Here is a 17702-nt window from a genome sequence, read left to right as displayed (position 1 = left end):
CTTTTCGTTCTATGCGCTAATTCTTGATGTACCTCCCGGTCACTCACTATGTCTGGGAATTCATCTACCAACGCCTTTTTAAACTTCGCCCAGGACTTCGTGCATCGTTCTTGGCGTGCGAAGGCTTGAGCAGAGCCTGTGAGAAGCTTCCTGGCGAAAACCACCATGTGGATGTCCGACCAGCCACACACTTCCGCCATTTCCTCGAAATCCTTTATCCACTGGCTTACATTCGGTAGATCATCTCCGCTGAATCTTCCTAACGAGTCTTTTACGTCTTCGAACGTTAACGCCGTGCACTTAGGCTCGTCTTGTCTTCGTCGTCTTACCACTGGAGTCACCCGAACTCCGCCGTCTTGACTACTGAGATCGTGATTCCCTGGACCGTTGCCGTCTAAACGGTCCCCAATCACGCCCATCTCATCGTCGTCGTCGTCTTCTAAAACATCATCGTCGTCGTCGTCTTCCTCCCGTGCACCGTGTTCCCGGTCTAAACGTACCGCAGCCAGCAATCGCGCTACCAGCTCGCCCTTTCTACCCGTTAATCTCAGCCGTCGTTTTCTCAGCTCGTCTTTCAACTCAGGTATTTGCATCTGAGCCACCTGCTCGTCAGTCAAAACTGCTTCACCTGCATTGTAGTCACTCATCGTTCCGAAATATCACTTTCACTTGTCACTTAGCGCTCTAGATCCCGGCTGAGCCCCCAAAATTATGTAGTATCTTAATGGGTCTTAGAGGAAAGGACAAGTAATGATGTTTTGATTTAATTAATAATATTCGAAGCAACGAAATAATTACAATGCTGTCGTACGTCTTATTTTCAGACGCGGCTTTCGACTTCCCGATTCACACTCTTCGGCTTCTACACTCGCTCGCTCTCGCTTCTCAATTCACACTCTGCACACCTTTCGCATCCGTTCTCTCCGGCTTCTCAACTAATACTGACTTTAACGTTTCTTTTGTCTTTTCCCGTCGTTCGAGACACGTGTCCCGAAACGCGCGTGGCCAGGGTCACGCGGGCCCTTTCCACGAAACTTAAAAAGGACCGACGACACCTTGATGTACCCGACGATGCCGCGGCTCTCGCGACATTGTTTACGATTCGGCAGATATCTTAGGCCTTTTGTCCACGATACTACATGTATATATAGAAATTTAATAGAAACAAATAGCAGGTGGACTTGTTAGATCGTCAGAAAATTATAGATTGTTATGTTTATGTATCGTTCGTATGACACGCTGTAAAAGTAAGAAACGATAATTATAAATTTATCGAAATATATTTATTATAAAGAGAAAAGAGAAAATGGCAGGGAAATATAGAGGAAAATTTGTTCGTAGGACGCTTCGTATTCAAGAGATTCCAAGATTGAAAATTTGCCTACCAAGTATACTTGAACTTGGCTCATTACGTGATAAATTAAAAAAATGTATTTTTCCTGAAAACAATGCGTCTTGCGAATAAATTTTGTTCCACATTCTCAGTTTATTTTCACACGTAGAATAGCGTCCTGTCGATTGTTTACTCCTCTTCGGTCCAGAATTAGCCATGTTCTAGTACGCTTGGTAAATTTTCAAACGCGATCTTCTCGAAAATAAAGAATCCTGTATATTCGAATTTAAGTTGTCGAACGAAACTGATTTATACAAATCAAATGTATATCATCGAATATACAATTTGTTAAATAATACTCGTTTTAATCTACTTATGAAAGATTATGATACACGAAGAACTTATCGTTAGAATCAAATTATTTCTTTCGCTAAGCTTCGAATCTCAAAAATTTAACGTAGATATTTCCATCAGGTATTTTGGCATCGGAAGGAAAATTCCACGAACTTGAACCAATTTTTATTACTTTTCCGTCAAAACAATTCCCTGCTTCGTCTGACTTCGCGCTGAAATAACGCGTGATACACATAGCTTGCATTTCACTCTCAATATTATTTTGATCGATATCCGAGCCGAAAGTACTTGCCATTTCGATTTAATAACGCACTTACGTATTTATATCTCATTTATATGTGTCCTATGGTTTTAAAAATATTACGAGGCTGTACATGACGATAACAAGCGAAACGAGAAAGTAGAATATTGCTTGACTTTCGATGTTACATCGATGTTTTAGCTGTATATTCTACGATCGATGGAAATTCGTCAAGCACAATGAAATTTGAATTTTAATCAAACCTTCGAACTAAAAGTATTTTCCATTTCGATCTCATAATACAAATTCTATGCCATATATTCGTCATGTCTTTTGAAATATTATTCTCCGATAACGATCAAACAATAACAATAATGACAATGACGTAGAATACATTTAACTTTGCATATTATATCCGTTATTATATATTCTAATATTATATATTCTGCAACCGATTAAAATTTCCAAAGTACAAATCGAATTTCAACTAAAGTTGATTAAAATCAACTGTTCGAACCGAAGGTATTTTCCATTTTGACTTAATAACGCAAATAATAACAAGAATACTTATTCATATTTTTTCTTCTGTCTAAATATTATTAAAATCGTGCAAGGTGGTGTGCAACGAAAATAAAAAAATCGAGATGACAGAAATGGCCCTTAAACGCATAACTGCGCAACTATACGTTCAATTCCAAGCATTTCAATAACAGTCCCCGTAGTAGGAAACACTTCAAGTATGCGCTATCCTTGAATGAAGGAGTTAGACAAACTGACCGTCTACTCATTGTGGAAGCGCTCGATAATTACCAGTTCCTGGCGATTTTCTTCCTTACCGGTGTCTTCAATGAAAAGTTAGTCCATGTATATTACTTTAAAGATTCAACCGGGATAATTAAGTTTCGAAAGTCCTTTAGACGCAGTCGTTTTACGGAAGCCGGAAAAAGAAGAGAAATTAAATTTCGTGCTACAACGTTCGTATAAATATCAGATTTTAGATTCAAAGTTTCCAATATATATATTTTTCGATCTTTTTTTTTCTCCATTCGATATGATGATTACGGTGACTCGAAGTTGTTCCCATTCGTTAGAAGATGCGTATGTACTAACAATTAAATAATTTCCTTATAAAAGGAAAGAAACTTTTGGGACAAAGTAATATGTTCCTTCTTACGATAAAATACCCACTGTACGTAATATTTGCGCGCAACGATGGTAACAATAATATTAATTTCTTGATCCTTTTTTGTTTTTATTTGTACAAGATTTACGATAGTTTCATTAATATAATTGCGCGTAATTAACGACATTACAATGTGATCGATCGATACTCATTGAAGACTGGCTTGTTTAGATTGGAAATTTCCATAACATTCATCCCTAATCATCTATGCAGATTCCAGATATGTACCGTTATACCGTGTTGCGTGAACAACGAAATAAGCGTAACCCGTATCATCGGTTGACACAGCCAACATAGTTAAGGTAAACCAATTAAGGCAACGAGTTAGTAAAACGATTACCCTTCACGTTTTCTCCACGTTATAATCGTGTACGATCCGCCTACCATGAGAAAGGTTATTTGGCAATAGACAAAAAATAGTAAAAAGTCATGTAACAACTATAGCAAGAATCCGATATTAACCGGTTAACCGAGTCATTTTTTAAACTAGTTTTTTAAACGTAATTTATTTTTAACGGAAATTAAACGTCGCGTAGATAAAAGAACAGCAATTGGTAATTTGTATACTGTTCGTGGATTTCTAGCCATGGAACGTTAAAAACATAGACAGTTAAAATACTATAATAATACGAATCCGACAGACAAGCAACGATAATTTATTGAAAATCGGTAATGAAAAACGAACGGAATTTGCAAGAAAACAACATTATAAGTTGTTATTTTTAATATTAGACGCTTGCCTATTATTGGGTTGGCAACTTAGCGATTGTGGATTTTGTCATTAGGTGGTATTGACAAAATTCGCAATCACATAGATGCCAACCCAATATTTATCGTATGCAAGAAGAACCTTACGATATCTCGAGCGATTTTAATCGAGGTATAGTTGCAAACAACTTTTTTCATTAACTGCTGCAACTGCTATCTTAAAGTATATAAGCACGAGCGGAATATTTGGAAAAGAAGCGAAGAAAGAAACGTTTTGCGTTTGTAACAAAATTGAAGGACGAACATCCTTTAGACAAACTGTCAAGGCGGATATTCATAAATAAAATTGTTCGTTGTATGACTACGGATACGATGAAGAAAGCTTTCTCGCTTTAGTTAGAGTTTAGGCATTCCCACGTCGGATAAATAGATTCGCAAAGCGGAAATAATAGTCTTGCGAGTTCTTCTCGCGAAAAGTACGACGTTGGCTGATAACGAATTAACGAAACTTTACGAGATCTTGTACGTCGTGTAATTGGGAACTTTGTTCGGGTACGAATGAAACTTGTACAGGAGCGACGGGAAGCATAATATCGCCGACAGCCTCAAAATATTTATAACAGCCACAATGTGATCAAATCGCGAGTTTAAACGAATGATCCGTTAATAAATATCAGACGAAGCAGGGAATTGTTTTGACGGAAAAGTAATAAAAATTGGTTCAAGTTCGAGGAATTTTCCTTCCGATGCCAAAATACCTGATGGAAATATCTACGTTAAATTTTTGAGATTCGAAGCTTAGCGAAAGAAATAATTTGATTCTAACGACAAGTTCTTCGTGTATCATAATCTTTCATAAGTAGATTAAAACGAGTATTATTTAACAAATTGTATATTCGATGATATACATTTGATTTGTATAAATCGGTTTCGTTCGACAACTTAAATTCGAATATACAGGATTCTTTATTTTCGAGAAGATCGCGTTTGAAAATTTACCAAGCGTACTAGAACATGGCTAATTCTGGACCGAAGAGGAGTAAACAATCGACAGGACGCTATTCTACGTGTGAAAATAAAATGAGAATGTGGAACAAAATTTATTCGCAAGACGCATTGTTTTCAAGAAAAATACATTTTTTTAATTTATCACGTAATGAGCCAAGTTCAAGTATACTTGGTAGGCAAATTTTCAATCTTGGAATCTCTTGAATACGAAGCGTCCTACGAACAAATTTTCCTCTATATTTCCCTGCCATTTTCTCTTTTCTCTTTATAATAAATATATTTCGATAAATTTATAATTATCGTTTCTTACTTTTACAGCGTGTCATACGAACGATACATAAACATAACAATCTATAATTTTCTGACGATCTAACAAGTCCACCTGCTATTTGTTTCTATTAAATTTCTATATATACATGTAGTATCGTGGACAAAAGGCCTAAGATATCTGCCGAATCGTAAACAATGTCGCGAGAGCCGCGGCATCGTCGGGTACATCAAGGTGTCGTCGGTCCTTTTTAAGTTTCGTGGTAAGGGCCCGCGTGACCCTGGCCACGCGCGTTTCGGGACACGTGTCTCGAACGACGGGAAAAGACAAAAGAAACGTTAAAGTCAGTATTAGTTGAGAAGCCGGAGAGAACGGATGCGAAAGGTGTGCAGAGTGTGAATTGAGAAGCGAGAGCGAGCGAGTGTAGAAGCCGAAGAGTGTGAATCGGGAAGTCGAAAGCCGCGTCTGAAAATAAGACGTACGACAGCATTGTAATTATTTCGTTGCTTCGAATATTATTAATTAAATCAAAACATCATTACTTGTCCTTTCCTCTAAGACCCATTAAGATACTACATACATATTATTATAAATTTTCAAATTATTTAATTATGCAAGAGCAAGATCTTGAAAAAAATTAATCGAAAACGTAAGACGGAGCTGGTCCCGTTTCGTTTGATAAAACTGACATCTCATATACGACCTGAGGCATTCTACGAGCTTGGCGCAGGTTTAATAGAAATGTTCGGTAAATATGGACACAGATAGCGAATGTTACTTGTATAAACATTCACTCTGATCGAGAACTAAAAAATCTGGAATTTTCTGCTCTTGTGCTGAATTACAGTGGTTCGCGAAAATATTTGAATATCCCTGCAAACTCCTTGTGGACATATTATTAAGAATATCTTGATATCCTATCGATACTGTGACAAGATTAACGTATTATTACAATTTCAAACGAGTATGACAATGTATGTAAGAGTCGCAGGACATTTACTGCAATTAATTGTATGTTTGAGACTACTACTAATGTTGTATACTAATTTTTCGTTAAGCATATGTTTGCAATAAATGCATTGCAACCTCTATATATATATATCGAATTGGTTTCAAATTTTCCATAATGTATTAATAACAAGAGTTCTGTAGAAAACGTTCGAATAATGTATTCAATTACACGTAATTGATATTGCCTATTTAATATAATCGGAGAAATAGTCTCATTCATTTCATAGTCAATTCATTTTAAGAATTAGCGAGAATACGAGTACGTAATAGGAACTTTAATAATCCCAGAATCCCATAGGCAAGTAAAAAGAAATAATTTAATTGAATTTGCTTTAGTTCAACTTTATTTCTATTTCTTATTTAATGCAATTCTATTTTATTTAATTTTAATTTCCATTTTTCTTTCATTTTATTAATAATTTAATATAATCCTAACTCAATAACATAAGTCATATAAAAAAGGATATATAAATAAATCGGTACAATACGATGCAAGCTAAATTTATGTACCAAAACTTTGACCACACCTTATAGATACGATAACTAATTGGAAATTAAGTAAAAACTACTTGTAATAACCCGCATTGCTTGTCGGGTTGGAGGAGATATTCAATCAACAAATAATTTCGCTACGTTCGAAATCTTCTCGCTCCTTAATCCATTTTCTTTCTGATTACAGTAAACAGCATTAATTCCGTTCTCGATTAATTAATCTTATCAGTAGTATACTTATAGCATTCTATAAAACATTAAATAAGTGACATTTAAGTTAAAAAATTATTTGCATATTATTATTTATACACTTTTGTTTGCATATATCATTATAAATATTAATGGAATAAACTAATAGGACAACATATTTCTTAAACAAATGGAAAAATGAAAAGTCGATGGATTTTCATTTAACAAGCGTGTATCATTTGTAGCATTATGACAACTTCGCGATCCATTTGCTCAGCAAGTACTATCTTCAATAACTAAATCCTTTTAAATTAGTTAAACCTTCAGTGTCCTATTTTCCTATTCACTAAACGACATTTTTAATACGAATCAATTCGTTTTGCTAAAGGCACTAAAAATTGATTATTAAAATAGAACTATACATTTTATATATTTTACACTAGTTCTCGTTGTCATATGATTACAATAACTTTAATGAATAAACGATCCTAAACAGTAACAGCATAAACGAGCTTATCTCAAGTATATCAATATTATACCAATATGTAGAAGTTTATATTTCCAAAATACCTGTCTTTAAAAGTAGAATAATAGCAAACAAGGCAGTAAATAAAGTAAACGATCGTATTGCTCAACAGTCTTAACAAATAAAGCAACGATGCTAAAAGTAACAAAAATTGCTCCATAGCATATGTCCTCACAATTAAATTACGAATTAAAAAGGAGAATAGGAGTAAAATTAACAAATCGAATGTAAGCAAATGAAAGAATCATTCTGTATTATGTTTCCCTCGCTAGTGGCGGGATATTCAAACTTTTAATAATGATAGCGTCTCTTCAATCAAGAAATCACACATCCAAAAACTTTTACCTCGTAATAACGGTATTATTATACCATCGAATAAGTAAAAAATTAACACTCACCAAGAAAACGGTATAAGCAACGAAGATTTACAGCTTGGCCTTCGCGAGACAATAGTGGTGGTTGGCGCCAGACAAGTGGTCGAGAAGAGTATGCCCTACTGCACAGTCATAGACATGGATCGTGCACCCGAATTCGAACGACCTCCGTGATACATTTCTTGCGCTACGCGAATAGGTGCACCTGTTTGCGTGCCACTTAATATCGCGTACGCACGAAACAGCTCGAGAATTATCCACGAATTCTACGAATTCGCAGTTACTAATCGCTTACCAAACGTCGATTATGTCGTTAGCGCTTGAAAAGACATTCGAATGTAATTGTTGCAAAAGATAAAGGAGCTTTGTAAAATAGACGATCCAATTCCTATCGCGTTCACAGTCGAAGTGGTACTGTGAGGCTCGTTGCGACCCGGCGTCCCCTTCTACGATCGACCCCCGAGCTCAATAGCCAATCAGCGTTACGCATTCTCCAACGTTCAAAATCCTTCCGTTGGATCCACGGACGGCCGATGTCAGTTATGTGAGGGGGTGGAAAGCACTTTTGGCGGTATCACGTGTTGCTTCGCTGTAAACATGGACGATCTGGATTTAATTCAATTATCCAAAGCGAGAGAAACGGCGTTTGAGTGGTGGCGCGAAAATTACCGATTTCGTTGCGCATATTGACAAAGTTATGGCGAGGGATCTGTATGGCATGTACTATATAGCTTTTCTCGCGGGCTATGTTTCTTTATATTGTATATCGAAGTACGCACCTAACGTTTCAAGAGAAGCTTTGCATGCCTTGTATAACTTGAACTGTAGTTTAGATTTACAACTTTACTTTAGTCTTTATGTTTTCTTACTTTTCAAGAGGTAATCTGCGATACTTGTAAATAGATACTACATATATATGTACGTTAACTTGTAATGTGTAATATTCCTGTTTGGTTAGGTCTATATTTTCTAATGTGACAAATATGTGTATGGTGGCCATCTTGTACAAGTAAACTGATATTATTAGCGTAATTTTACAAATTACAAGTCATAAATTATTCCTTTTTCCAAACAAGGAAATATACGAGAAAAAATAGAACAGATTCTTACGATTATTTTTGTGAAGTTTTGAAAAAATCATGTATTTAAGTATTCACGAGAAAGGGGAGACAGAAAAGAAATGCAAAGATGGAAGGTTTCGAATATGTAAAACGTAGTGAAATCCGTAAATGATTTCATGACTGCTCTTGAACATTTCTTACAAACAAACGAGTCATCTCATACTTTCCTACAGGAGAAGTACATATTCATCAGAAAAAATTCCATTGATGTTGTCTATGAATGCTTATGCATCCAGCGAAGTCTGTGATTATTTTCTTTATCTGGAAACATACGTTATAGTTTTGAAGTTATAGTTTTACATTATTTGTTCACAATCGTTATAAAAAGACCGGAAATGTATTCAGGTCACGCACATGCTTTACTGCTTTATACGTACCATCGATGTTAAAAAACAACTCGCACCGAAAGGATTAATATAATTTTTATTTAAATTTTTTATTTCGTATTCATAAACGAAAACTGTGTTGTGTTGTTTGTCCGCAAATATGTAAAACGATTCCATTATATTATAAAGTTCTGAAAATCGATAATTTTCGTTATACATTTCGTTAGTTAAAATAGTTAAATGACTTTCCAGAAACAAATCATGCTTCATGGACATTTTGAGCTTAGTTAACGTAAAAGTTAAACCTTGTTCTGTAATTAGTTAAGTTACATGAAATTAAATGGATTTCAAGTAGCTGGTATGTAAATGATACTTAAACTAACATGTAATGCTTAAATCGTAAAATAAATATACATCTAAAATCAGTTAAATTTAGGGAATATCGATAAACGCGAAACTATAAATAACATCTTTAAGTCAAAGATTATTTGAGAGAATTTCAATTTCACTTCAAACTTGAAAGGATATTTCAGATCAAGTAAATAACAAATTTATACCGGTATAGTGATCGCATGTTTCTTGAATTCAAACAATTTGTGTAATCGGTACGAGAATGTATGCAATATGGGATATTAAAGAGAATCGCATTAGGCATTATTGCACCATGTACGTCATAAATCGTCGATGAAAGCTCTGAAGCGGGCAAAAAAGTTTATAGCTTCGATAAATAAACTGTTCTTTGTAAATGATAGGTTAAAAAGTAGGTAATCAGCATTAATATCAATAGGATATTCCATCGAATAATTTTAAGGATCTTTGTATTATAACATATCCTTTAGATAAAAGATAATTGTTAGTTTTATAACGAAGAATCCACAAGTGTTTCTACAGTAACAAAGTAATTAACGTTTCCTTAAGGGACTAATTCTTGTTACAGATTTCTTTCACCTTCATCTTTGAAACTATTCATAAATTATATTTATATCTTTCAAAAAATCACATCCTAATCCTTAATAATGCTCACAGTTTTGTAGTATTTAATATCTTTTGATTTATTCGAGATTTCTTCAAATCTAATACAGAATTCAAAATGTTTCACGTATTTATTATAGTCTATAGATTATGCTTACAGACTTGGTTCATGTATGTACGTATGTGTATTATACATTATTGTATTTAAGAATTTATATGATCGTCCCATGAAATACCTCTAGTCTGTAGGAAACAGTCTGTTGCTACTATGGTTTAGATGAAAGAATATTATGACATGTCGTTTAACTGTATGATACCATCTATTAATGTACCAACGATGACTTTAATGACAGTCTAATAGATATTGCGCTACAACTTTTATCGACGTGACTTATTTCTATGATGCACTTCGACAAGCTGATTTCAGCCAAATCAAGTCAAACGAAGTTTCTTATGTTTAATATTCATATAAACTTACTATGCATGTACGTAGTTTGTTTCAATAGCATCTACGTACTTTAAGAAACTAGTTGATGACGTTGTTTCAATAACACAATCATAGTGGTTTTTAGAATAATCATGATTCGAACGCAGACTATTAGGGGATGATATGTTTTAAGAACAAAAATTATAGTTTTCCCTTCTAAAACATGAGATTGAGATTGAAATAATTTTGAAAGAAGAGCGAAATAATTTTAATTCTTTAACCATTTAACTCTACCTTAATAACAAAATACAAGAACGTGTTAAGTATACATTATTACTAATTTAATTATTTATATCACTAATAAACAATATTCTTAATTCGCAATTCTTATATCATTGAACTATACTATTAATGAAATGATTTTATATAACTTGCAATTCAATGGAATAAAAACATGAATGAAATATTTAAACATACCTACGTACATAGATTTCCAATAATTTTACGTAACTTTATGAATTAAAACGTTATAATATATTTTGCATATATATACGGTATATATCTGTTACATTTATCAAAAATGATTCTTGTTCAATTACATTCGCCACTTATATCGCGGAAGCGTAAAATTATTTCAAACAATAGGAAAATAATTTATCGTGAAAAATATTTTACGTATTGTTTCTCGTTTTTATCGTAAATTAAGCACGTTCCCATTTCTTGCCATAAGAAATAATGGATAATCGATAACAATAGCGTAACGAAAGTAAAAATTATTGTTCATTCACGTTTTGAACGTAATTTTATCAGCTGTACTTTTTCAGCTACTTTGATTTTACTTAATTTCAAAGAACATATTTAAATAATAGCTGGCTTAACGTATGAAATATAACGTCGAAATATTACCGCGACTGTCTTGAACAGATTTCCGCCTGTAGATGACTTTAAACGTTTCCGTATCTCGTAATTTGCGAGAAACGAATCTCACATACATTTCTACGAGACCTTGCTCTGTCCACCTTGCAGTTCTTTCCTTGATTGACTTTCAAATTTCCCCCTGGATTCTAGGCTGTTTCTGTCATATAGAGTGAAGAGTTCGCTGGCCCTCGAAGCAAAGAGATAAGCACATAGAAAGTCTGCCTTTGGGGTTGGAAGTAAGCATAATTTACGATACGATGATCTAATCCCTTCATCACGCTTGGAATATACATGGTTGCCTGTAAAAGGACGCAGTTTTATATTCAGCAAGTTGCAAAGAAAAGATCTATGTCATTTTGTGATCTTATAGTACTCACTCGAGAGAAAAGGAAATTTTAATCAACGTTATATAATATTGATGAAATCCAATTGCTGGGTCAAGAAGAAGAGAAAAATATCCTCCGCCATTGATAAGAAATATTTCATTTGACTTTCTGTTTTAATATACTGCGGGCACGAGAAAATATTTGCGCGTGTCCATATTTTCCAATGAACCGTTTTCCTATCAGCTTTTATATTTCAAATCAAATCCTTATAATCGTATGAAAGTACCATTAAATAATACCAAGTTTAATACATGTATCATGTATTTATATTCATATTATTTAAATACCTTTCGTAGTCACTGTATAACTGCCATCTATGGATAACACATAATTCTCTATTTTTTCCTTCTGTAGCCGATATTGCACGACATGCTTTATTTATTGATTTGTACGTGTGTCCACAATAGGTAGATTTCTCTCTATGTGTATTCATAAAAAAAATTCGTTGAATTCAAATCAGATGATGGAGGAGATTATTTTATTGGACACGTTTATTCTATCTATTCTATCGAGGGTTCGATTTAAACGTTCGATTTAAATGTTAAATAAAAAGTACGGTATATCAAATAAATAGGATTAATTTTTGGATCTACGCTTATCAGATATTTTATACTTCTCTCATTAAACATGTACTACAAATTTACGAAGTTTTAGATTACTTCCTTGTAACATTCTCTCTCTCTCTCTCTCTCTATATATATATATATATATATATATATTTGTATATATATATATAAATATACAAATATGTACATATATATAAGATCGTAATCCGGGGATAATTCAGGGATCTATTCTGTAGTCTGAAAATCGAGTTTTTATTATGGAGTAAATGATAAAATACAAAAATAAACAACAATTAATATGCGTCTATAACAATAAATAATAATTATATAAACGGGAAATAAAAAGTCTTTAGTACAATGTTTACCTGAAAATCGAGAATCGATTTTCAACATCCTGAGCTACCGATCTTTCTTCTTCAGTCTTTAAAATTTTAAATAACTATTCTGTAACCTTGTCTGTCTCTAATGTAACTCTCTGTCCGTCCGTTCGCGAAAAATTTGCTTCTTAAAATGGTCGTCCATAAAACAAAAGAAGGTCTGTCCGTGAAACACAGCCTGTCGTGCTACCCGTAAAACAAAAAGAATCCCTATCCTACATGAACTCTAGGGAGTTTATACCGCCCCTCGAATGGGGAGTGGAACAGATTCCCTTCAGATCCCCGATTACCGTTATCCACTTCATATATGGAGTTTGAAATCCTTCTTAGAATTATGAAAGGTCCTTTCCTAATTTCTTCCAGCTTATTTCTATTCATTTTTTTTCCGTTATGGGTGTAGACCATATCACCGATTTTAAATTCGTGTTCTCTTCTTTTTTTATCGTATTTTTGTTTGTTAATTTCGAAATTTCTTGTTGAGTTTTTGAATGCTTCTTCTCTGTCTCTTTTTAGGTTTATCTTATTCTCCATTATTTCCTTAGGGACGATTTCAATCATTTTTCCATTCAGTAAATGATTTGGGGCAAACCCCGTTACACTGTGTCTGGTGTTATTGTTTTCTTCTACGCTTTCTTCTGTGATTTTTGTCCAGTTTCTCTTATTTTTGTCTGAATTACATCTGATCCTGTTTACTAATGTTTGATTTACCCTTTTGTTCAGTCCATTGGAGGATGGGCAGTCTGTCGAGGTGAAAATTAATTTAATGTTCCTTTTCCTCGTATACTCTTGAATTTCTTTGGATGTCATTACTGGGTATCGGTCTGCAAGGATAATTTTTATGCAATCAGTTTCTCCTGTCGAGTCTATAAGTTTTATGATATCTTCTGTGTGTTGTGTTTTCGATGTGGACATAAAAACAGCCCTTGAAAAATGATCGATGAGTATGTGCATGTATTTCTTTGGTGAGTTGTTATTGGGTGAAATCGACCTGGGAAATTCAGTGCTTCATAAATCATACAAGGTTGTTTCTTGGGCAGTGGCTCTGGCTTTCTGTCCAATCTTGCGTTACTCCCTTGTGTTTTTCTTCCCTTCGTCTGATATTGCCCCAAGAATCCGATTAAGCCATTTGTTGATTGTACTGTTTCTTTATCGATTTTATCTTGAATGTGTATGGGTAATCCAATAACAATTAGATTTATCCCTGTCTCTTCAGAAGTCTTCCTCCTTACTTCCAATATTAATCATTCCTTTTTTATGGCATATTCAGTGAATGAACCTGAAATGTATTTAAAGTTATAAGCGTATCGTACTGCAGACCAACCTTTATTGCCAGAAGCTTTTTGAACTGCCACCTTCCAATTTTCCCAGTTGTATTCTTCATCCTTTGGCAGATTTGTCTGGTACCATTCTGATGCTGTTTTTCCCAGATATTTCTTCAAATTCTTGATCCTTTTTTCATCAGTTTGGATTTCGTATTTTTCGTATTCGGTTTCATACTCATATTAGAGTATGGAAGGGATGCGTATGTGAAATATGAATATTTCATACTCCAATCTGTGGCTTTTTGCGTTCCATCAAATTGTTTTATGACAAAGTCTGTGCCTTCTCTCTCATGCATGTTTTGTTTCTGGAAGATTTCTAATAATGTTTCTGTTTGAAGATTGGGCTTTTCGATTTCGGTCTTTATTTTCCTTGTGGGGATGATCTCCGATTCTTCTAAGTAAATATCTCGAAACACGAAGTTTAAACTTGTACCGATGTATGACGCTGCCGTTGCGTCATCCATCGTGAGTGCAATGTTTCTGTAATGGCTTACCTTGGTTAAGTTGTTTGCGGCTTTCTTCACTATCGATAAACTGAATAACCGCGGACGATGATCTCTTGCTTGATATTCTGGAGGAAAGACATCACATACTTCATCTTCTGGTTTTCTTATGGATTCTTATGCATTCTATTTTCTCCCTCTTGCGTTCTCGTTCACGGCGATACGTAGCTTCACTTCTAACGGCATGGCGTAGTGAAAATCGATTTGTAAGATGGTAATTTGGTGATAATTCAGGGATCGATTCTGTAGTCTGAAAATCGAGTTTTTATTATGAAGTAAATAATAAAATACAAAAATAAACGACAATTAATATGCGTTTATAACAATAAATAACAATAATTATATAAACGGGAAATAACAAGTCTTTAGTACAATGTTTACCTGAAAATTGAGAATCGATTTTCAACGTCCTGAGCTACCGATCTTTCTTCTTCAGTCTTTAAAATCTTAAATAACTATTCCGTAACCTTGTTTGTCTCTAATGTAACTCTCTATCCGTCCGTTCGGGAAAAACGTGCTTCTTAAAATGGTCGTCCGTAAAACAAGGGAAGATCGGTCTGTCCGTGAAACACAGCCTGTCGTGCTACCCGCGAAACAAAAAGAATCCCTATCCTACATGAAATCTAGGGATCTTGCATATATATATGTATCCTTTTAAAATTCTAAAAAATTATACAGATTCATAAAAATATAGTTAAAGACTTTGTAATATAGCGGTTTTTAAATAAATATATATAGTTTTTAAATAAATGTTAAATTTCTTCCGACTATTCGTATCACATTACGATTATGCTCTTTTAGTTCTATAGCTTACGAAGTTAGTTTAGAAGTCGAGGCTTACCTCACAGGCTTACACAAAAGTATTGGTTGAAGTTTTCCTATCAAAAAAAAAAAAAGTAAAAAAAAAGGAAAAAGTTGTAATCGCTTTAATCCGCAGGTTGTAGTTAACACGTTTGTGTTTCGATTTAAAAGTTAATTCAATTAATCCATAATATCGAAATGTTGCTAACTGTTATTTTATATTTTTTTTATATTATTTGATATTTAATCGTTTGATGAATACCATAGATATCTGATATTTAATCATTTAGATGAATTTCATAGATATGTAATATTTCATCGTTAGATGCGTTCCATCAAAGTTTAATATTCATCCGCCCACGTTCTCTAAGGGAAGATTTCATATAAACTAATATTCATAACGTTTTAAGACATTTATAAAATAATTACGTAACACTTTATGTTAATTTGGAAATTTAAATAAATTAGAGAATTATCAACACCATTCGTTGTTATAACGATGCTTAATAACTCGGAATACAAACAGCTTTCAAGTAATCGGATAAAATTTATCATGCTGCTAAAGTAAAAGTATGATTTATACAAGGTAAAATCTCCTTTGTAAGTAGTGTGATGCTCGTAATGTCAGGCACACGAAGTATACGCGCATATTATATCACGTAATTTCAGCTTTATTCCATCTCTTAATCGCTTGGTTTGAAGAAGCCGTAAGTAACAAGCGAAGCCATAGCGTAAAATAGTTTTATTAAACTTGTAAACAAATATAAGAAATATAGTCGTAGTATCCAACTGCAAGTTCAAATGCGAAAAATAACGTTCGGGAAAATTTGTGACATGGTGAGAAATTTTATACTCATATCCTAAATTGATAACATATATATTATTTGTAGAAAATTATATTTATTTGTATATATGTAAACATAATATCTATTAATGAAAAAGTTAATTAAGAAATATTCTATTATTATTACTATTCGTATCAATTATTTTTCATTTAATAAAAAACTAGTGTACACCAACTCATGTTCATTCTACTGATCTTATTTTTACGGTTCGAAATATATATATCGAATTTCGATTTTCCATCGTGTTTCGCTCATGATTCATAAATATTAATTAGCATGCGATTAATTGGTGTTATAATTCAGAATGTTCGATATTCATTTACATTTATATTACTTTCACGTTATAGTTAAATATTTAACGTTGGTTAAATATTTTATTATTTGAAAGACTTGTGTCTATACTTCATATGCGACAAAAATTGAGAATTATTCACGTTTTTTAATTTAACGATCCTACTTTTATTTCAATTAAATCTCGATTCTTAAACTTTCATTTATTCGCGTCAAAATTAAATCCTAAGCTTCAATCCTACGCTTCCCTATGTAAAAACCTTTTAATCCTTATTTTTCGAATAGTTTGCGAGAATTGATCTTCGCGCAAGAATTAACGCCACTCAAGTACTAATTGATTCCATCTCCAGAGCGCTTAAGTGACATTCGATTGTCGCTTGAGTAGTTCTTATCCTCGCTGTAAAATACGACAGAATTTCGATTCCTCGATCATTAATTACATTATGAGACTACTTTCTCACGCTTTTCCATTCCACGCCGTGATTCCGCTCGCCTAACTACTCTTTCGTTATAGCGCCGATCAGACTTTCAACAAGGTCACGATTAATCTCGATAATGAAATTTCCATCACTATCGCAATAAAAAAGATTATTCTACGTTAAGCTATATCTTCTTTTATTAATTGACAGAATGCATCGATACGTTGATCGCCACGTGAATTTTATAGATTTTGGCCAATAGATCGAATAGAAACACAGAGTGTGATTCTACGTGAAAAATAAGAAAGATAGGAAAAACACCTGGTATGATTTATTACAATTAATTTTTTTTCATCCGAGGATCGAAATTGAGGATTTAACCGGTGTACTGAAATTTTTACAAATTTTATTCCACATTTTCCACTCGGTTTTTCACGTAGAATCAGTAATTGCTCGCTTCTGCCGCAATATTTTTCAGCCCATTTACATTATTAAAAGAAACGTTTTACTTTTCCAAGGTATTGTATTACATTCGCGCACTCTTCTCCGACAACGTTACCTAATTCCTTCATATCGTCGGAAATTCCTTGGCCCGTGAGATTTAGCCTATTTTAGCGATCCTGGGAAATTCAATGAATAACAGTCGATTCGATCGATACGAGGAATTTTAAAGTTCGTTCCTCGGTATTCGTGTAATTTCATTATTCGCGTTTCATTCGTTGGGAACTTGCGTTAATTTGT

The 17702-nt window shown here is 33.7% G+C and overlaps 2 long non-coding RNA genes across 2 annotated transcripts; both read right to left on the bottom strand.

Moving 5' to 3' along the window:
• Nucleotides 1-11635: 11635 nt before the first annotated feature.
• LOC126914844 (uncharacterized) lies at nucleotides 11636-13014 on the bottom strand. Its single transcript, XR_007709858.1, has 3 exons — nucleotides 12769-13014; nucleotides 11829-12151; nucleotides 11636-11750 (listed from the first exon to the last, which is right to left on the bottom strand). It is a non-coding gene; the product is annotated as an uncharacterized LOC126914844 (long non-coding RNA).
• An 11-nt stretch (nucleotides 13015-13025) lies between these two features.
• Nucleotides 13026-14176, bottom strand: LOC126914913 (uncharacterized). Its single transcript, XR_007709933.1, has 3 exons — nucleotides 14133-14176; nucleotides 13769-14056; nucleotides 13026-13601 (listed from the first exon to the last, which is right to left on the bottom strand). It is a non-coding gene; the product is annotated as an uncharacterized LOC126914913 (long non-coding RNA).
• Nucleotides 14177-17702: the final 3526 nt, after the last annotated feature.

This window comes from Bombus affinis, chromosome 3, assembly GCF_024516045.1.
Source record: "Bombus affinis isolate iyBomAffi1 chromosome 3, iyBomAffi1.2, whole genome shotgun sequence".
Taxonomy (NCBI): domain Eukaryota; kingdom Metazoa; phylum Arthropoda; class Insecta; order Hymenoptera; family Apidae; genus Bombus; species Bombus affinis.
This window is presented reverse-complemented; position numbering and strand designations above follow the sequence as displayed.